Source organism: Bombina bombina, chromosome 4 (assembly GCF_027579735.1).
Source record: "Bombina bombina isolate aBomBom1 chromosome 4, aBomBom1.pri, whole genome shotgun sequence".
NCBI classification, from domain to species: Eukaryota; Metazoa; Chordata; class Amphibia; order Anura; family Bombinatoridae; genus Bombina; species Bombina bombina.
In genome coordinates, this window is record NC_069502.1 from 644,741,702 (window position 1) to 644,761,884 (window position 20,183).

Sequence of the window (20,183 nt, forward strand, 5' to 3'; positions counted from 1 at the left end):
GTCTCTTTTGGCTGATTCTGAGGTGGTTTCTTTCAGATTTAAGCACCTCCACTTGTTACTCATGGAGGTTTTAGCTACTTTAGATGACTCTGATTCTACGGTCTTAGTTACTCCCAAGAAGGCTAGTAAGCGTAACAAGTTTTTTGAAGTTCCTTCTGTGGCGGAGGTTTTTCCTGTTCCAAATCGTGTTTCAGATATTATTTCACGGGAGTGGGAGAAGCCTGGTATTCCTTTTTCCTCCTCTCCAATTTTTAGAAAGATGTTTCCTATTTGGGACTCTATTAAGGAATCTTGGCAGACGGTTCTTAAGGTAGAGGGAGTTATTTCCACTTTAGCTAAGAGGACCACTATTCCTATTGAGGATAGTTGTTCTTTTAAGGATCCCATGGATAAGAAATTGGAAGCTTTGCTTAAAAGGGTGTATGTTCAGCAGGGGTTCCAGTGGCAACCTGCTGTGTGTATTGCTACACCTACCAGTGCGGCTGCATATTGGTTTGATGCATAGGCTGATTCTATTCAACAGGAATCTCCTCTGGAGGAAATTTAGGATAGAATTAAGGATTTAAGATTGGTTAATTCTTTTATTGTGGACGCTTCTTTACAGGTCATCAAGTTGGGAGCAAAAATTTTAGGTTTTGCTGTTTTGGCGCTCAGGGCTTTATGGTTAAAGTACTGATCTGCGGATGTATCATCTAAATCTAAGCTTTTATCCATTCCCTACAAGGGGAAGACCTTGTTTGGGCCTGGTTTGGCTGAGATTATTTCTGATATCACTGGAGGGAAGGAGCATTCGCTTCCTCAGGATAGGAGAAATAAACAGGTCGTCAGAGTAATTTTCGTTCCTTTCAGGACTTCTCTGGTAAGTCTTCCTCCTCCTCCTCCTCCAAGCAGGATCAGTCCAAGTCCTCTTGGAAGTCCAATCAGTCATGGAGCAAGGGGAAGCAATCTAAGAAGCCTGCTACTGACTCAGTCAGCATGAAGGGTCTTCCCCAGATCCAAGAGTGGATTGTGTGGGGGGCAGGCTATCGTTCGCTCAAGCCTGGGTAAGGGATGTTCCAGATCCCTGGGTGGTAGGTATTGTGTCTCAGGGATACAAGCTGGAGTTCAAAACCTTTCCTCCCAGGGGCAGATTTCATCTGTCAAGGTTATCTGTAAATCGGATAAAAAAAAAGAGGCATTCTTTAGTTGTGTTAGATAACATAGTAGCTAAGGTTGAAAAAAGACTGAAGTCCATCGAGTTCAACCTATTCAGGATCTTTCCAACATGGGAGTGATCGTTCCTGTTCCAGTTCAGGAGCAGGGACTAGGGTTTTATTCCAATCTGTTTATCGTTCCCAAAAAGGAGGGAACTTTCAGACCCATCCTGGATCTCAATTGTGTAAACAAGTTTCTCAGAATTCCGTCCTTCAAGATGGAAACTATTTGGTCTATTCTTCCTCTGGTTCAAGAGGGTCAGTTCATGACTACAGTAGATCTGAAAGATGGGTATCTGCATATTCCCATCCACAAGGATCATCACAAGTTTCTGAGATTTGCTTTCCTAGACAAGCATTTTCAGTTTGTGGCTCTTCTTTTGGGTATTGCAACAGCTCCCAGGGTGTTTTCAAAGGTCCTGGGTGCGTTATTGGCAGTTCTCAGACTTCAGGGGGTTGCAGTAGCTCCTTTATCTAGACGACATTCTAGCTCAGGCACCATCTTTTCAACTAGCAAACTCCCACACAGAGTTGTTGTTGTTGTTGTATTTTCTGGGCTCCCACAGTTGGAAGGTGAATTTAGGAAAAAGTTCCTTGGTTCCGGCTACAAGAGTGGTATTTTTGGGAACCATTAAAGAATCTCTGGAAATGAAGATCTCTTTGACAGAGGCAAGAAAGTAAAAAATGTTCAATTTAAGTCTGGCTCTTTAGTCCTCTCCTCGGTCATCGGTGGCCCAGTGTATGGAGGTTATTGGTCTGATGGTTTCAGTCATGGATATCATTCTGTTTGCTCATTTCCATCTCAGACCTCTGAATTATGCACGCTGAGACAGTGGAACGGGGATTATATGGATCTGTCTCCAAAGATTGTTCTAGATCAGGCTGCAAGAGATTCTCTTCTGTGGTGGGTGTCTCAGGAGCGTCATTCCCAGTTAACCAGTTTTCGCAGGCCTACCTGGGTGATTGTGACCACGGATGCCAGTCTGCTGGGTTGGGGAGCTGTCTGGGGTTCTCTGAAGGCTCAGGGTCTGTGGACTTGGGAGGAATCGGCTCTTCCCATATATATCCTAGAGTTGAGGGCAATCTTTAATGCTCTTCTAGCCTGGCCTCCGTTGGCTTCAACCCAGTTTATCAGATTTCAGTTGGACAATATATTGGCTTACATCAATCATCAGAAACTCGGAGTTCCTTGGCGATGAAGGAAGGAGCCAGGATTATTCAGTGGGCGGAGGCTCACAATTGTTGTCTGTCTGCCATCCACATTCCAGGGGTGGACAACTGGGAAGCGGATTTTCTGAGCAGACAGTCTTTTCATCCGGGGGAGTGGGAGCTTCATCCGGATGTGTTTTCCAGTTTGATTCTCAAATGGGGTCTACCGGAATTGGATCTTATGGCATCTCGTCACAATGCCAAGCTTCCGAAGTATGGATCAAGGTCAAGGGATCCTCAGGCTGTTCTAATAGATGCCCTAGCAGTTCCTTGGAAGTTCAGTCTGGCATATGCGTTTCCTCCGTTTACTCTTCTTCCTTGGGTCATTGCTCGGATCAGACAAGAGAGGGCGTCAGTGATTCTCATTGCTCCGGCTTGGCCTCGCAGGATCTGGTATGCAGATCTGGTGGAGATGTCCTTGTCTCCACCGTGGAGTCTTCCGTTAAGGAAGGACCTTCTACTTCAGGGGCCCTTCCTTCATCCAAATCTCATTTCTCTGAAGCTGACTGCTTGGAGATTAAACGCTTGATTCTATCTAAGCGTGGTTTTTCTGAGTCAGTTATTGAGACTATGATTCAGGTGCGTAAGCCTGTGACTAGAAAAATTTATTACAAGATATGGCATAAATATCTGTATTGGTGTGAATCTAAGTGCTACTCTTGGAGTATAGTTAGGATTCCTAGGATTTTATTCTTTTCTCCAGGAGGGTCTGGAGAAAGGTTTGTCTGCTAGTACCCTGAAGGGTCAAATTTCTGCTTTATCTATTTTGTTACAAAAACGACTTGCGGATGTGCTAGATGTTCAGTCTTTTTGTCAGGAGTTTGCGACTCCTCCTTGGAGTCTTAATTTAGTTCTCAGAGTTCTTCAACAAGCCCCGTTTGAGCCTATGCATTCTTTGGATGTTAAGTTGTTAACCTGGCAGGTTTTGTTTTTGGTTGCTATCTCTTCGGCTCAAAGGTTTTTGGAGCTCTCTGTGCTGCAATGTGAGTCTCCTTTCCTTATTTTTCATTCTGATAAGGTAGTTCTTCGACCTGCTTTAGCTTTTCTTCCCAAGGTTGTTTCTGATAAAGAAGGAACAACAATTTCTTGATTGATATTCTTGTGTCCCAATCGTTCTCATAAGGAACGTTTGTTGCACAATTTGGATGTAGTTCATGCATTGAAATATTATTTGCAGGCAACTAAGGATTTTCGCCAGTCTTCTTTATTTGTGTTTTTTCTGGAAAACGTAAAGGTCAGAAAGCTATGGCTACTTTTCTTTCTTGTTGGTTGAGGAGTGTTATTCGATTGGCATATGAGTCTGCTGGACAGCAGCCTCCTGAGAAAGTCATGGCTCATTCCACTAGGGTTATCTCTTCTTCCTGGGCTTTCAAAAATGGGGCTTCTGTGGATCAGATTGGCAAGGCTGCTACTTGGTCTTCTTTACATACTTTTTCTAAATTTTACAAATTTGATACTTTTGCTTCAGCTGAGGCTATTTTTGGGAGAAAGGTTCTTCAAGCAATGGTGTGTCAGAGTAGTAGAGCAAAAGCCAAAATTAGCTGTTCGTAGTTAAGGAGTGCTTTTGATTAATTAGCAGCCTGATTGGTTATGGAAAGGGAGGGGTGTGTATCCCAGTATCCAATAGACAGTCAGACATAGGGTTTTTAAACTAGCAAGCATGTGTATGTTTTAAGCAGGCTAAGAGTAAGGCAGCAGTCGAAACTGGTCAGCCACTATTTTTCTTGTCTGATATTGCACAGATTATACTGTTTTTTTACCCTCGGGATTTGAGTACCTTGAATATGCACTAATAAAAGATTTATGTTTTAACCTAAACCATGGTGCTCCTAGCAAAATTTATTTAATTGTACTTTGTTTGGCTGTAAGTGAGCACATGGTAAATAGGTTAGCTGTGGAGGAGGGGCCATCAGTTGCGGTTGACAGACCTAAGAAACTTGGTTAAGGAGCACGCTATAAGGAGATGCAGGTGAGCAGATTAGAACTGAGACGAGTTACAGCAACCCGGGCACCTGTACATCAGAGAGAATACCTATGGAGGAGTTATGCTGCACAGAGGTGGGCACAAAGGAGCTGCTGTAATGAAGCTAAAGGACTCCTGAACACACAGCACCCAGGAGTGGTGAGTTACTTAGCAATCTTTATCTAAGTGTGATTCCAGTTTCTTACATTTGGTTTTTGATAGCACAGATTGAGGTAGGGGATTCCTCACTCATTGTGCTTCATTGGACTGTTTATTTCGCCTCTGGATACCTATTCAAGGCCAATTACTGTCTTTTCAATTTCTATTGCACACACCCCACATATTCCCCATTCATTGCCGTCTTTATCTGCCAGTACCTTGAAAGGACAATTCTCTGCCCTTTCTGTAGTGTTTCAAAGGAAAATTGCTAATCTTCCTGATATTCATTGTTTTGTTCAGGCTCTAAGCTGGATTAAACCTGTTATCAGACATATTTCTCCTCCTTGGAGTCTTAACCTAGTATTAGAAGTCTTAAAGGCTCCTCCCTTTGTGCCTATGCATACATTGGACATTAAACTACTCTCTTAGAAAGTATTGTTTCTTTTGGCTATCTCTTCTGCTAGAAGAGTTTCTGAATTGTCTGCTCTATCTTGTGAGTCTCCTTATCTGATTTTCCATCAGGATAAAGTTGTTTTGCGAACTACTTTTCAATTTTTACCTAAGGTTGTTCACTCTCACAACATTAATAGGGAAATTTAATGTTCCCTCCTTGTGTCCTAATCCTAAAAATGCTACTGAAAAAGCTTTGCATTCTTTGGATATTGTTAGAGTATTGAAATATTATGTTTACACTACTAAGGATTTCAGACAGACTTCTAGTCTATTTTGTTATTTTTTCTTTTACTAAGAAAGGCCAGAAAGCCTTGGCTATTTCTTTAGCCTCTTGGTTGAAACTTTTGATTGACAAAGCTTATTTGGAGGTGGATCAGCCGCCACCACAAAGAATTACAACTCATTCTTCTAGATAGGTTGCCACATCTTGAGCTTTCAAGAATGAAGCCTTCAGTTGATCAAATTTGCAAAGCGGACACTTGGTCTTCTCTGCATACCTTTTACTAAATTTTCACAAGGTTTCAATACTTAGAGAGTTAATATTTGTTGATTCTCTAACCTGTAACAGGCTGTCACCTCTGCAACTGCCCACTGATGTGCTATAATTTACTTTTGCTTTGATTGAAACTATGATGTCACATTTAGTTAATGTGTACCATATAAAATATTACATTAATTTGGAGTGTTATATACAGTAGATTATTAACACACAGACCTTTACTCTTCTACAAACCTATAAAGCATGTTTGGGCAACATTTGCAAAACAAAGTTGTTTATAACCTGAGGTAATGTTTTTACTTGTAGGAACAGAGATGGCTAAAAAGCTGTCACATGACTGAACCTTGCACTTTTTATGAGTTATAAAGATTGATCACTTTTTTTTTTCAAAATGTCCTTATTGTTTAAAGGAACATGCATAAAGGGACACAGAACACTAAGTTCTAGAGATAATCAAGGTAATCAAAGCAATGATTAGACTGAGAATATTAACTACTTTAGAAGAAAAATGCCTTTCCTTTGGGAGACTTGTTATTTGGTCTTATACTGTACAGTCTCAGAGGTCTTGAATAACTTTGTGTATCACTATTGTGTATGGAAACAGTAAACTGGCTTTGATTTTTTAAGGCTGTATTGTACATGGACACCTAATTAACAATTATAATAAAAAAAAAAAGAAAAAAAAAGCGCCCAAGAATGGATAAGAAGAAGACGTTGGACTGTTCTTGGCTTTCTATGAGTCAAGATCTGAATCCCATCGAACATCTATGGAAAGACCTGAGACTTATAGTTTTGAAAAAGACACCTATCAAACCTGAGAGAACTGGAGCAGTTTGCTCAGAGCTACAATACTTTATTGCAGTTATTGTCTTCAAAGGCTTTGCTAGGAAATATTAGGTTAAGAGTACCAATATTTGTGTCTGCAATTCTCATTTGTTTTACAGTTTAAAGTAATATGTGAAGTCCTAAATCAAAAGTGAAGTTTCTGTTCTATTACATTTGAAATACACACTTTTGTCATTTTTTTTACTTAGTTCAGAGAAAATTTTGTGTTTTCCTAAAAAAGTGGAAGAGTACCAATACTTTTGGCCACATCTTTATTTTTTTGTTTCCAGTTATACATTTACCTGCTGGATGTTTACAAATTATTCCTTTACCTTTTATTTCATCATTTGAAATAGCTGATTTTGTCCTGTGGTATCCCTACCTAGAACGGATGTTTCTGTACTTGAGTTTTGACTATAAAAAACTGTTGTGTAAAAGTAATGACACTCCTAGTAGGGGGTTAGGAGAGATTAAAATATACATTTTCAAATGTTCTCTGTAATGGCCTGATGATCTTAAGCTCTCCGTTCAAGCGAGATGATCTAATACATCTCGTAAGTATCGCAAAGTCCCTTAGACTTTTAAAAAGGCAATTTTTTTTTTATCTTGAGTTGTTTTTTCTCTCAATGGGGAGTTTGGGATGTGAAGGAGAGACACCTACATTGGAAAATAATGCTCAAAGATTTGGCGCAATTTCTCTCCCTGATGGTGAGGTTTTGATCATAAGGTCCTAATTATTGGGCTTGGTTAATCAGACAGAGATAATATAAAGAAAAAAGAGATCTGATTGCCCTACAAGAACAGTTTATTTTAATGGGTGGTAGTTTCAAAGATCAAAACCAGCTATTTCATATACACAAATAAACATAAAGATTCATCATGAATGTTATATTCTGCAGCTGGTATACCAAGTCATTGAAAACACATTAATGGAAAAGCTATTTGACAATATACTGTCCCTCAACTATTTGGTTAACTCATGAAAATAAATAAATAACCTTGTCAAAGCCATCTCTAGAGCAGCAATGCACTACTGGGAGCTAGCTGATGGGGAGCCAGCTGATGATTGGTGGATGCGTGCATCTTGTCATTCATTCACTATATGTGTTCATTAGGACCCAGTAGTGCATTGTTGCTCTAGAGCTGATTCTAATTTGTGTTTAACCCTTTTGCAGTAGTTAGTTATATGTAAGAAGCTGTGCAATAATAAAATGCCCTATTAACACATAATCCCTGTGGAATGTCTTAATGCTCTACAGATAACTCATAATAACACATTAGAGTGTTTCCTTTTTGCACTTTATGTCCCTTTAATGTTAAATATTGGCTAAAGGCTAATGTCTTATTTGCCCATTACAATTTCTTACCAGTCCAGGACTAGTAGAGATTTCAGGCCATGTATATGTGAAAGAAAATAACAACAAAGGGACATGAAACCCCAATTTTTTTCCTTTCATAATTCATACAGAGCACACAATTTTAAATAACTTTCCAATGTATTTCTATTGTCTAATTTGTTTTCTAATCTGTGTCCTTTGTTGGAATTTATACCTAGCTAGGCTCAGAAGCTGCTTATTGGTGGCTGCAGTAGTGCCTAACTGCTCCTTCAACAAAGGATACCAAGAGAATAAAGCAAATTAGATAATAGAAGTAAATCAGAAAGTTGTTTCCATCTGCATGATCTATATAAATTATGAAAGACAAAAATGTGGGTCTCATGTCCCTTTAACTAATCACTCAGCTGAAAGTAAAACGTAACCCCTCGGTTTTCTCAAGCTACTTACCCAATGCCCCGTATTTTACGTTATATTCATCAGTTAGAACTTAGTCTAGTGCATATAGTATGCAGGGCTAATGGGACATGAAAGTCAAAATTAAACTTTCACCTTACTTGGTATCTGTAGCTTAGGCAACTTTTTAAGGAAAAGTAATGGAGAGCAGTGTAAGGAGTTTTGAGTTTCAGCTACAGACTCTCTATAAAGACTAATCTGTTGCCGAGATAACCTATTCATGGATAATAATCAACTATAGAGCAGGTCTATCGGTGCAGAAAGACAGCTGTTGTCGCTTCACTTTATTTCTGCTTATGTGAGACTTTTTGCATGTGGAGTATATTGTGCAAAGATAGAACCTAGAAATCCACTATCTGTAATAGTCCTGAGTAGTGGCCTTTGTGAATGATAATGTCATACCTCCCAACATTTCAAAATTTAAAAGAGGGACCCCCCTGCAGCAAAAAATTTAAATGTGGTGGGCAGGAGCGAGGGCGGGGCTTAAAAAAAATCATAAGACCAAAGTAATATAAAATTCCAAATAGTCATATCTTTTAATACTCTTAGGCAGCAAATCAAACACAAGCTCAAACCACTGGTATAGCTATGTGAGCTCTGTATTTAATTAACCTTTGCAGAGACAGTGCTAAATATTTTTATCTTAATTGGACATTTAATAATAGATTCTTTAAAACTGCTCTTTGCTTTCCTCATTCTAGATTCTGGCCTTTAAAGTTAGCAAAAATGCACAGTAACACACTACATAGCATACACTTACACATGCACATACACACACACACTACATAGCATACCCATGCACATACACACACACATTACATAGCACACACTTACACATGCAGATACACACACGCTACATAGCATACACTTACACATGCACAGGGCCGGATTGGGCCGCCGGGATACAGGGAAAAATCCCGGTGGGCCAGCAGTGCAGCCGCACAGCATAAATATTAATTTATTATTTATTTTACAATATTTTGTTTGCAAAAGCTCCCTTCTATTGGTCAAGCTCACCATGTAATACGCGCCTCATTTGTTGGGGGGGGTTTAAGTCTTAGAATGTTAGGTGGGCCGTGGGCGGACTGAGGACGAGCGCTGCTGCAAGTAGCAGGGAAAGCGGTGCAAGTGCACAGGCAGGCAGGAAGGAAGGAATTGCAGCGTAGAGTGTAGAGACAAGTCACACTGTGTGGCAAGTCACTGTGTCAATCATACTAGGTTATCAATGTGCCTCTGACAGTGACCATCATCAACCAGGCTGCACTTGTCTGCCAGCAGTTTCAAGGCGCCCTCGCGTCTGTTACACCCCTCCTTGCCACACACCGCCGGGAGCACCGAGCCGCCACTATCTGCCCGACTGACAGCTCCAGATTGCTTAGAGCACGGAGCCTCCCCCACCGGCTCATCGATCCACTCGCTTTTCATGTGACCAGCACTGGGGGAGCCAGGCTTCCTGGAAACAGCCCAGAGCAGGTCAGAGGTCAAAGCCTGGTCGACCATTTCTCTTCCAGGTACTGACTGGCTGGTTCTATGTGCTGCTGATAGACATGGCTAGAGGGATACAGTGTGACAGACAAGCACACGCTGGGGAGCTTCATGACTGTTTATGTATATACGCTCTCTTCCTTTTTACTAAGTTCCATATACAGTGGCACTCAAAGGTTTACTTATTACTGAAACATTAATTTCAGCAATATTCTTCACATTTAGAGGCAGCAATAACAAGTTCAGTAATAGCAAAGCAGCTACCATAATGTAACTGAGTGATCACCAAGAGGCAGAGATTTGAGGGGCACATGCATCACTGTCCAGGTAATTAATATATTTTAATGTCTTATTTTTAAAAATAGCTTAGAATTTTTATTTTAAGAAACATGGAAGATAGGTGACTAATCTATTTACTGTAATGTGGCTGCAGCAGATTTTTATACCATTCATAAAGCCCTTTATGAATGGTAAAAAAATCTGCTGCACTTCTAGACTAAAGTAATTATAAGGGCACAGCATATGTTTGCTGGAAGGGTGGTTGAGCAAGAGGTGGTATTAGTGCTGCCAGCTGAGGCTCTAGTGCCTGGTCTCCATGTGTGTGAGCAGCCAAAAGCAGGAAGAAAAAGGTGACGAGAGAGTGCTGTGTGTGGTCACATTGTGAACTTGTGCTCTACGTGTAGACTGTAGAGAGAGCATAAGAGCTTGGTAGCCCTGCAACAGAGGGGCGGGGCTAATCTGAAGGGGTGGCGCTGACTCGGAGGGGGCGGGGCTGACTCAGAGGGGGCGGGGCGGGGCGGGCCGGTCTATACAAATTTCCAGGGCCGGTCTGATTTCCCAGTCCGGCCCTGCACATGCAGATACACACACACTACATAGCATACACTTACACATGCAGACACACTACATATCATACACTTATACAGGCAGATACACACACTACATAGCATATACTTACACATGCAGACACACTACATAGCAGATACACACACACACTACATACACACACACTACATACCATACACTTATACAGGTAGATACACACACACACACACACACACACTACATAACATATACTTACACATGCAGACACACTACATATCATACACTTATACAGGCAGATACACACACACTACATACCATACACTTACACATGCAGATACACACACACTACATAGCATACACTTCTACATACAGATACACATACACTACATAGCATACACTTACACATGCAGACACACTACATATCATACACTTATACATGCAGATACACACACACTACATAGCATACACTTGCACATGCAGACACACACTACATATCATACACTTATACAGGCAGATACACACACACTACATACCATACACTTACACATGCAGACACACTACATATCATACACTTATACATGCAGATACACACACACTACATAGCATACACTTGCACATGCAGACTCACACTACATATCATACACTTATACAGGCAGATACACACACACACTACATACCATACACTTACACATGCAGATACACACACACACACTACATAGCATACAATTATACAGACACACACACACACACTACATAGTATACACCTACACATGCAGATACACTATATATCATACATTTATACAGGCAGAAACACACACACACTACATAGCATACACTTACACATGCAGACACACACTACATACCATACACTTACACATGCAGATACACACACACACACACACTACATAGCATACAATTATACATAAAAACACACACACACACACACTACATAGTATACACCTACACATGCAGATACACTACATATCATACACTTATACAGGCAGATACACACACACACACACACACACACTACATAGCATACACTTATACATGCAGATACACACTTCATAGCTTACTTTTATACATGCAGACACACACTACATAGCATACACTTATACATGCAGATATACACACACACATACTTATACATACAGATACACACACACTACACAGCTTACACTTATGCATGCAGATACACACACATTCAGATTTATAGATACAGATAGACACACACACACTACATCATATATGGGTATCTGTAACTCATTGTATGGGGTCCTGGGGTTGGCAAGCACATTAGCTGGCAGTCTGAGGCTGCCACTGTTCGTTACCCTGGTGTTAGCACTGCTCATCGTATAAAACTGAAGGCATGCTAGTATTATAACCAGGGGTTAGACGTCATCACTACCAGGGGTTAGAGGTCACCAGTACCTGAGGTCAGAGGGTACACAGCCTGCCTACTCCTGCTTAATTATTCAGGACAAAGAGAGCCACAGAAGACCCGTTCTTTATAAACAAAGAAAGTTATTATTTATTCAGAGGTGTGATATCGGGTACATACAAAGAACACCTCCTGCTTAACCCACACACCATTACTTTTCCATAAGGAATCTATAATGTATATAACCCTGGGAGAGAAAAAGCCAGCTGCTTCTGAGTATGTGCCCAATAGAATTACATTTTTTTTTTTTTTTTAATGCATGGGGTAATGCGGCACAGATGGCTAGCAACCCCGAAAATTGGGACAGTTCGGGGGTATGTAGTGTAGTAAAATAGTTATACATCTCATAACAGGAAATCGAGAGACAAGTTCACTCCTAATAACAACTTTAGCTGGAAAATGTCTTAACACGTATATATGGAAACATGCTAGGAATTATTTTTCAAATACTGCAATTTGTTTTCTGACAACGGTGTCCTTTTAAGAAAGGACGATAGTGCTGTGGACTATAGACTCTTTGGTCTTGCAAGAGTCTATAAGAGAACTCTTTAGTATTATGAGCCCCCCCCAACTATTGTCTTAAAGGCAATGGTACATTTTATTAAGGGGAGTACTAATATGCTTTATGTTTAGGAGAGTCCCTTATTTTACAATATAAGGCTTGGTAGAATAAGCTGATGATTTCTATCCATGCTACAGATTTTTGTGAATCGGGCCCTGTGTTAGTTGAGTATCTTTCCTTCCTAAGATAGGGAGAATCACCCCAGCCAACGGCTTAAATATCCCTCCCACTTCCACATTACCCCAGTCATTCATTGCCTTTCGTCATGTTAGGAGGTGGCAGAGAAGCGTTAGAAGATTCGGAAAGTCCTGAAAGAGCATCTGCACTTCGAGATAGGATTGGAGTTTTAAGTAGTCATGTCAACATCTAAGTGAGAGTATTGATGAAAGTTAGAGTCTGGAGATGCAGGGAAAGTTTTTCTGAGAAACTATCCAGACTACTGCTAACAGCTCCTAAGCAATCAGCGTTGAGGAGTTTCACTGCCTGCTTTCTCTCACTCAAGTCCATGTCAGGGGCGCTGCTATAAGACTGTCACACTTGAGAGGCTGTGTTCTGTTCCACAGCATGGATCCTAGAGGTAAGATTGTTTCAATGTTTACACATAAAACAATTTAACAGGCTCACAGTGTTGCTCCTTTATACCTTGATAGGATCCAGGGTTAATATCCTCTGAAGGGGGTTTATTGAACAGTTTTGGTTAATTAATCAGTGTATTAATTATTTACATGCTGCTTTGTGTGATTTTCTTTTTTATGGGCTGATAAACTGTATGTTTTTGGCTGGAACAAACAGGTTTCACTTTCAAGTTTCACTTTTGTTTTTGAAAGTGTTGCACAGCTCCTATTACTAGCTGTACTTGTAATAACAGTGGAAGTACTGTCTTGCACTCCATGTGACTGGGTGTGGTCTATGTTCATTTCCTCCTTTCCGGCTGAGATTTGAACCTGAGGTGTTTCCTCTGTTAACTGCCTGGGTCTAGGAGGTGGTGATTGCCACAGCCATTGGGAGTATAAAAGTGTTTTTTATAATAAAAAAACATATTTATTTGTGTCCTTCTGTGGGTATAACCTGAGCTATGGTGGACTCTGACATGTTAGAAGGTACTCCTCCTGTACTAAATCATACCTGTTTATATTGTGAGAAGGCCATGGTTTTCCCACCCACTCAATTATGCTCCACATGCCTTAACACCATTATAAAGTCTAAGAAGGGAGACAAGCCTGCTAAGGCTCTTAGTCCCTCTGAGCTGTCTACCTCTCAGGGCTCCATCCGGAGGGGGCCTTCTTCCTGCAGACTTTGCCGCGCAGTTAAAAACAGCCGTGTCTGCGGCCCTCAGTACATTACTTCACTCTAACAAACGCAAGAAAAAGGTTAAACATAGCTCTCCTGACCCGGAGTCATCTAAATATTTATTGGATTTAGCTATTATGTCCCAGTTATCTGATGATGAGTTAACCTCTGTAGCTTCAGAGGGTGAACTTACTGGGTCAGAGTCCTTAGCGTCTCAGCCTCCTGCTGCGGAGGAACCGTCCTTTAGATTTAAAATTGAGCACTTGCTGTTTTTATTAAAGGAAGTTCTGTCTACGTTAGAGGTTCCAGGGCCGCTCTGTCTGAAGAACCTATGATACCTAAATTAGACAGGGTTTACGAAGACAGGAAAGTTTCTTTGACTTTTCCTGTGCCGGTTAAGATGGCGAACATTATTAAGAACGAATTGGAAAGAATTGGTTCTTCCTTTTCCCCCTAGTCTACTTTTAAAAAGTTGTACCTGGTCCCAGACTCTCAAGTGGATTTGTGGGGCTCTATTCCTAATGTGGATGGTGCTATCTCTATGCTTGCTAAACGTACTACTATACCTCTTGTGAATAGTTCTTTGTTCAGAGAGCCAATTGATAAGAAAATAGAACCCTTTCTGAGAAAGATGTTTCAACATATGGGATTTTAGTTTCAACCGGCGGCTGCAGATGCCGGAGCAGCTACCTACTGGTGCGACTCTTTGTCGGAACTCATTGAGGTGGAAATTGTAATTTTAATATAAAGTTAGGGGGGACATTAGGTTTAGGGGTTACTAGTTTAATTTAGTTTATTTTGCGATGTGGGGGCTTTTGGTTTAGTGGTTAATAGTTTACTTTAGTATATTTCATTGTGGGGGGCTTGCGGTTTAGGGGTTAATAGGTCTATTATAGTGGCGGCGGTGTAGGACTTAATAACTTTAGTAAAGTGGGGGCGATAATATAATAATATTTAAATAGTGTTTGTGATGCGGGAGGGCGGCGGTTTAGGGGTTAATAACTTTATTATAGTGGTGACGATGTCGGGGAGCGGCGGAATAGGGGTTAATAATTATTTTTAGTGGCGGCAATTTCGGGAGCGGCAGATTAGGGGTTAATAAATTTAATATAGTATTTGCGATGCGGGAGGGCCTCGGTTTAGGGGTTAATAGGTAGTTTATGGGTGTTTAGTGTACTTTGTAGCAGTTTAGTTATGAGTTTTAAGTTAGTTTTGTAGTGTAAAACTCATAACTACTGCTTTTAGATTGCGAAACGGATCTTGTCGTTATAGACTGCAATGCAAGCTTTTTAGTCTCACCGCAAAAACTTGTAATGGCAGCGCTATGGAAGTCCCATGGAAAAACGTAATTTTTACGTGTGTGGGACTGACGTTGCAGTACAGCTATACCGACAAGATTTGTAATGGCTGTGGTGCTGTTTTAACGCTGAAATGGCCATTTTTTCAGCGTTAAAACATCAACGCACAACTCGTAATCTAGGTTATAGTTAAGGTCCCACTCTGAAGTACTCCAGAGTAGTACACACCTGCTGATTGGCAGGGTTGTGCAACTGCCACTTCTGGCTGTGATCTGCTCAGGAACTGCAAGGTTTGCTGCTTCTGAGTTTTTACCTATGGTCCGTAATGTAACAAATCAGGAGCGAAACTACAGGGGGTGCAGAAGTCGCAATTGCTGGGGGCCCAGCTTAAAAAAAAAAAAAATGTTTTAAATAAAAAAACGTTGACCTGCCACTGCCTGCACTGATATCATGTGAGTGTGACATGATGCCTCACTAGTGTCTCTGACTACAGGGGTTAGTGTTTCTGTTTTACCCATTGGTGTTAATGTGTATGTGTGTGTGCATGTATGTATGTGTGTATGTGACTGTGTGTGTATTTATGCATGTATGTGTATGTTTGTGGAACCAGCAAATTACAGACCTTGTTACTACAGCATGGGGGAGGGGGTAAACAGTGTCGCTATACAGTACCACTATGTACAGTCCTGGGGGCTGGACTATGTCACAGACTACTGTGGTCACTTTATAAAGTACTGGGGCGGGTAGGGTCAGGCCAGCCATCTCACCGGCAGACTCTGTCACTGACTCACTATATACAGTACTGGTGGGTTAAACAGTGTCACTATATACAGTAATAGGGGGTCAGACCATCTAGCAGACTGTGGGCACAGGGTACCTCCTTTTGCAGACATGTAATCTGATTCACATTTTTATTCTGTGTTAAATGTACAAAAAATAAAAAGATATCTATCAAATTCACTTTTTTTTGGGGGGGGGGGACCCTTCTTAGATTCTTGCACCTGGGCCCTGTGGTTTCTAGTTACGCCTCTGTAAGAAATGACATGCTTTAACAAATTAGTGCATGTCATTTGTGCATTAGAATCTTACTCCAAGTCTTGTACAGCATGGGATAAAGTCTTATTTCTGCCTTCCCTCCCTTGTATAACTGGTTGGTTGTAGAATCTTACAGTATTGGTGTTTGTTCTGGTGTTTGGGCACATGCAGACTAGACACAAGTGCATGTGCTTCATCTTAGCAAATGCCATTTCTAGGCTTACGGTAACAACTTACAAATATGACTTAAATATTCTTGTTTTAAAGAGACCTTAAACAGTAAATAAATGTTTGTTAAATTTCTATTCAAATTAGCCTGAGAATAACATGAAGATAAATATTTTTTAAAAAAAGGATTAAAGTGACTGTCTACTCCCAGAATTTTTATTGTTTAAAAAGATTGATAAATCCCTTTTATTACTCATTGCCTAGTTTTGCATAACCAACACGGTTATATTATACTTTTTACCTTTGGGATTACCTTGCATCTAAGCCTCTGCAGACTTCCCCCTTATTTCAGTTCTTTTGACAGACTTGCTTTTTAGCAGTGCCCTCTCATAAGTAACTCCACGGGTGTGAGCACATAATCTATATGGTACACATAAACTAACACCCTCTAGCTGTGAAAAAACTGTCAAATGCATTAAGATAAGAGGCAGCCTTCAAGGGCTTAGAAAGAAGCATATGAGTCTACCTAGATTTAGCTTTCGACTAAGAATACCAAGAGAACAAAGCACATTTGACAATAAAAGCAAATTGGAAAGTTGTTTAAAGTGACATGCCCTATCTGAATCATACAAGTTTAATTTTGACTAGACTGTCCCTTTAAAGTGTAATGTTTTAGTTTCCATAAGGTAATAGGCTCTGGGTTAATAAAAGTCTGTTCGCCTTATCTTCTTGCTGAAGCCAGTTAGGGACATTTTATAAATGAGCTAACAAATTAACAGCCTCACAGTGTTTATTTGTATGATGTACAGTTATACACTGCACTGTCCTTTTAGTTGAATTTATAGCCTTAAAGGGACAGTCTAGTCAAAATTAAACTTTCATAATTCAGATAGGGCATGCAGTTATAAACAACTTTCCAATTTACTTTTATCTTTAATATACTTTGTTCCCTTGGTGGTATTTTTGAAAAGCTAAACCTAGGTAGGAACAAAATGATTTCTAAACCATTGAAAACCGCCTCTTAGCTCAGAGCATTTTGAAAGCTTTTCACAGTTAGACGGTGCTAGTTCACGTGTGTCATATAGATAACATTGTGCTCACTCCGGTGGAGTTATTTAGGAGTATGCACTAAACTGCAAGTCTGTCAAAAGCACTGAGATAAGGTAACCATAGAGGTAACACATACATTAATATAACTGTGTTGGTTATGCAAAACTGGGGAATGGGTAATAAAGGGATTATCTATCTTTTTAAACAATAAAAATTCTGGTGTAGACTATCCCTTTTAAGCTTTATTATTTCATACTTTACTAAAATGTCCCTAGTTAGCATCAATAGAATTGCAGAATTATTTGTATTCATTTATATAGTAAAAAAAATGGAAGGCTATCCTGTTGCTGGCAAGTGATGGTTATTACCTTATGAACAGATTAGAACAGATAAGCTATGCTGACATTGACCTGCATATTGTAGTATTTCCAGGGGGAAATGTTTACTTAATGATAAAATGTCCTTGAATAAAATGTTCAGTGTGCCCGTTGAAGATCATTTTCTTTGAGTATGACCAATTTAATACATAGTTACAGCTCAGCACAAAGCATTAATCATGTGCTAATAAATGATTATTCGGCTTTTAAAATAATAAAAAAACACTGTTATACTTAATAAAAACCTTTGGAATATGTATTATTTATACTTTTTAAGTAATTTTAAATGTTATTTCCTTTTTTAAACATCATATGTCGAGTGTCCATTACTTCCTATCTCAGCCCTGGGGCTGGGGGCCTCTGCGGATTTTTTTTTATTATCTAGCTTGATGTCATAAATCTTCTGGAGTAACATGTGCTGATTTACTAGTCAGTCAGTATTAACCCCTTAAGCACCAATGACTGAATTATTCCGTCATGAAACAATTGAGCAAACTGAAGCTGTGTTCTTGAGGGGTTAAGAAACCGTCAGTTTTTACCCATGCTCAGAAGAGGATGAAACCTAAATTTATCTTTTATGATTCAGAAAGTGCATAAAATTTTAAACCACTTTCCAGATTACTTCTATTATCAAGCTTGCATAATTTTCTTATCCTTTGTTGAATGAGCTCCTATGCACTACAGAAAGCTAGGTTAACCCATCTGGTGAACCAATGTCAAGAGGCATTTATGTGCAGCCATGAATCAGCAGCTAGCTCCCAGTAGTGCATTGCTGCTCATATAAAAAAAAACAAGGCAAATTTAACAATAGACATAAATTGGAAAGTTTTTTTTTTTTTTTTTTTTTTTTAAATCCCATGCAGTATCTGAATCATGAAAGCAACATTCTGGGTTTCATGTCCCTTTAATTTACAAACAGGTCATCTCCTTAATTTCCTGAGGGCAGCGGCTTAACTGAGAATTTCTAAGAGCTAAATTTACAAGAAAACAAGTAAGCTGTTTGCTGTTTTTTACACAATCTGTTTCTTTTTGTTTACTTAGATTTAGCATATTAAGTGGCCCTAGTCAGTGCTGTATATATATATATCTATTGCTGTATGTGGGTAGCACTAGCTATAAATTGTTTTATAGTTGCTTTGAAAATGTGATTCAATATACTAATATGTTATGATAAGCTGATTTAATTTAAAATAATTTATATACATTTATAGCTGTATCTAAAATGTACTTGGCTTTCGAGAGGCTGGAGTGCATTTTGCTACATCTGATGCTGACCTTGCAACATTATATACAGTGATTGGTTGAATATTGTAGGATCTTATTTATATCTCCTCAAAGGGCTACATCTGCACTCGCAATGCAATAGGGTCATCAACCAGGGTGCTGAGTCGATGATACAAAAAGTCTATTTCAATGAAGGACTGCACTCACTGGATTTAGTTAAAAAAAAATATTAAATATTTATTGTGGTGACGTTTCGGGGTTCGCAGACCTCAGATCTGGTCTGAGGAAGGGGTCTGCGAACCCCGAAACGTCACCAGACTCACCACAATAAATATTTAATCATTTTTTTAACTAAATCCAATGAGTGCAGTCCTTCATTGAAATAGACTATAGACTATATATATATATATATATATATATATATATATATATATATATATATATATATATATATAAATAAATAGTCTATCACATACACAAGATATATGAAGGCACTCACTGGTCTTTTCAAAATGTATTTAATGAAATAAGCGTGACTTTTCAGGGGGACACTCCCCTTCCTCAGACAAACAAACACTACCACCAAGTGGCTTTTTAAGCTCTACAACCCCTCCCACTGTGAAGTGAAATTGCGCCAAAACCGTAGTCATGGCAACCCTCCAAACAATAACATTGATAGATGCATAACATATAAGAAAAGCATTCATCATTTATATAGTGCATAATATCTTAAATAACAGTGTACTATTAAATAGTACATAAGTGCACATATCAACATTGCAAGTACAACGATATTGATCACTTGAATAAGCAATTGTAGAAACAGAATTTAGTGAGTGCATTAAATAAACCGCATATTGTGTCAATTTGCAAGGTGTCAATTTACAAGGTGTATCAACATATATATCCAGCAGCATGGAGCTCAAAAATGCCAATTCAATGGACTTATTGCCAGGAGTGTATATATAAAAAACCTTATTACAGGCTATCCCATTACTATTTAGATAACTTACCCAAAATAAGAGAAGGAGGCGAAAAACAGTGTAGCCATAGTAAGGATACATAGCTGCAAACCGTTCCATTCCTCCTATGCCAGCAGCGTGCAGCCTCACTGTATCCTCCGTCCCAAGTTGATGACGTCACTGTCAAGGGCCGTAACAAAGCAAAAACAGTGTACACGCCGCTGTCATAGGGATCAGCAAGCGTTTGTGTCTCCTATGTCAGGTCATATAATACTCAGCCCTGAAAAAGGGGAATATGTGTAATGTTATATGGGCTCAACACTAGAAAAACGGACCAAGGGGATAGAAGGCAAAGGACACATTATGAAAAACTTC

The 20,183-nt window shown here is 39.6% G+C and overlaps 1 protein-coding gene across 3 annotated transcripts in view; it reads left to right on the forward strand.

Moving 5' to 3' along the window:
• ARHGAP18 (Rho GTPase activating protein 18) overlaps positions 1 to 20,183 on the forward strand; it is a 492,802-nt gene that overhangs the window by 238,533 nt on the left and 234,086 nt on the right. The window contains exon 1 of one of the 3 annotated variants that reach the window (XM_053710693.1): positions 9,742 to 9,903. The exons of the other annotated variants lie outside the window; for them this stretch is intronic. The gene's annotated coding sequence lies outside the window, so the exon portion shown is untranslated. Of the gene's footprint in view, positions 1 to 9,741; positions 9,904 to 20,183 lie in introns of those variants that run through there. 3 annotated transcript variants of the gene reach the window in all.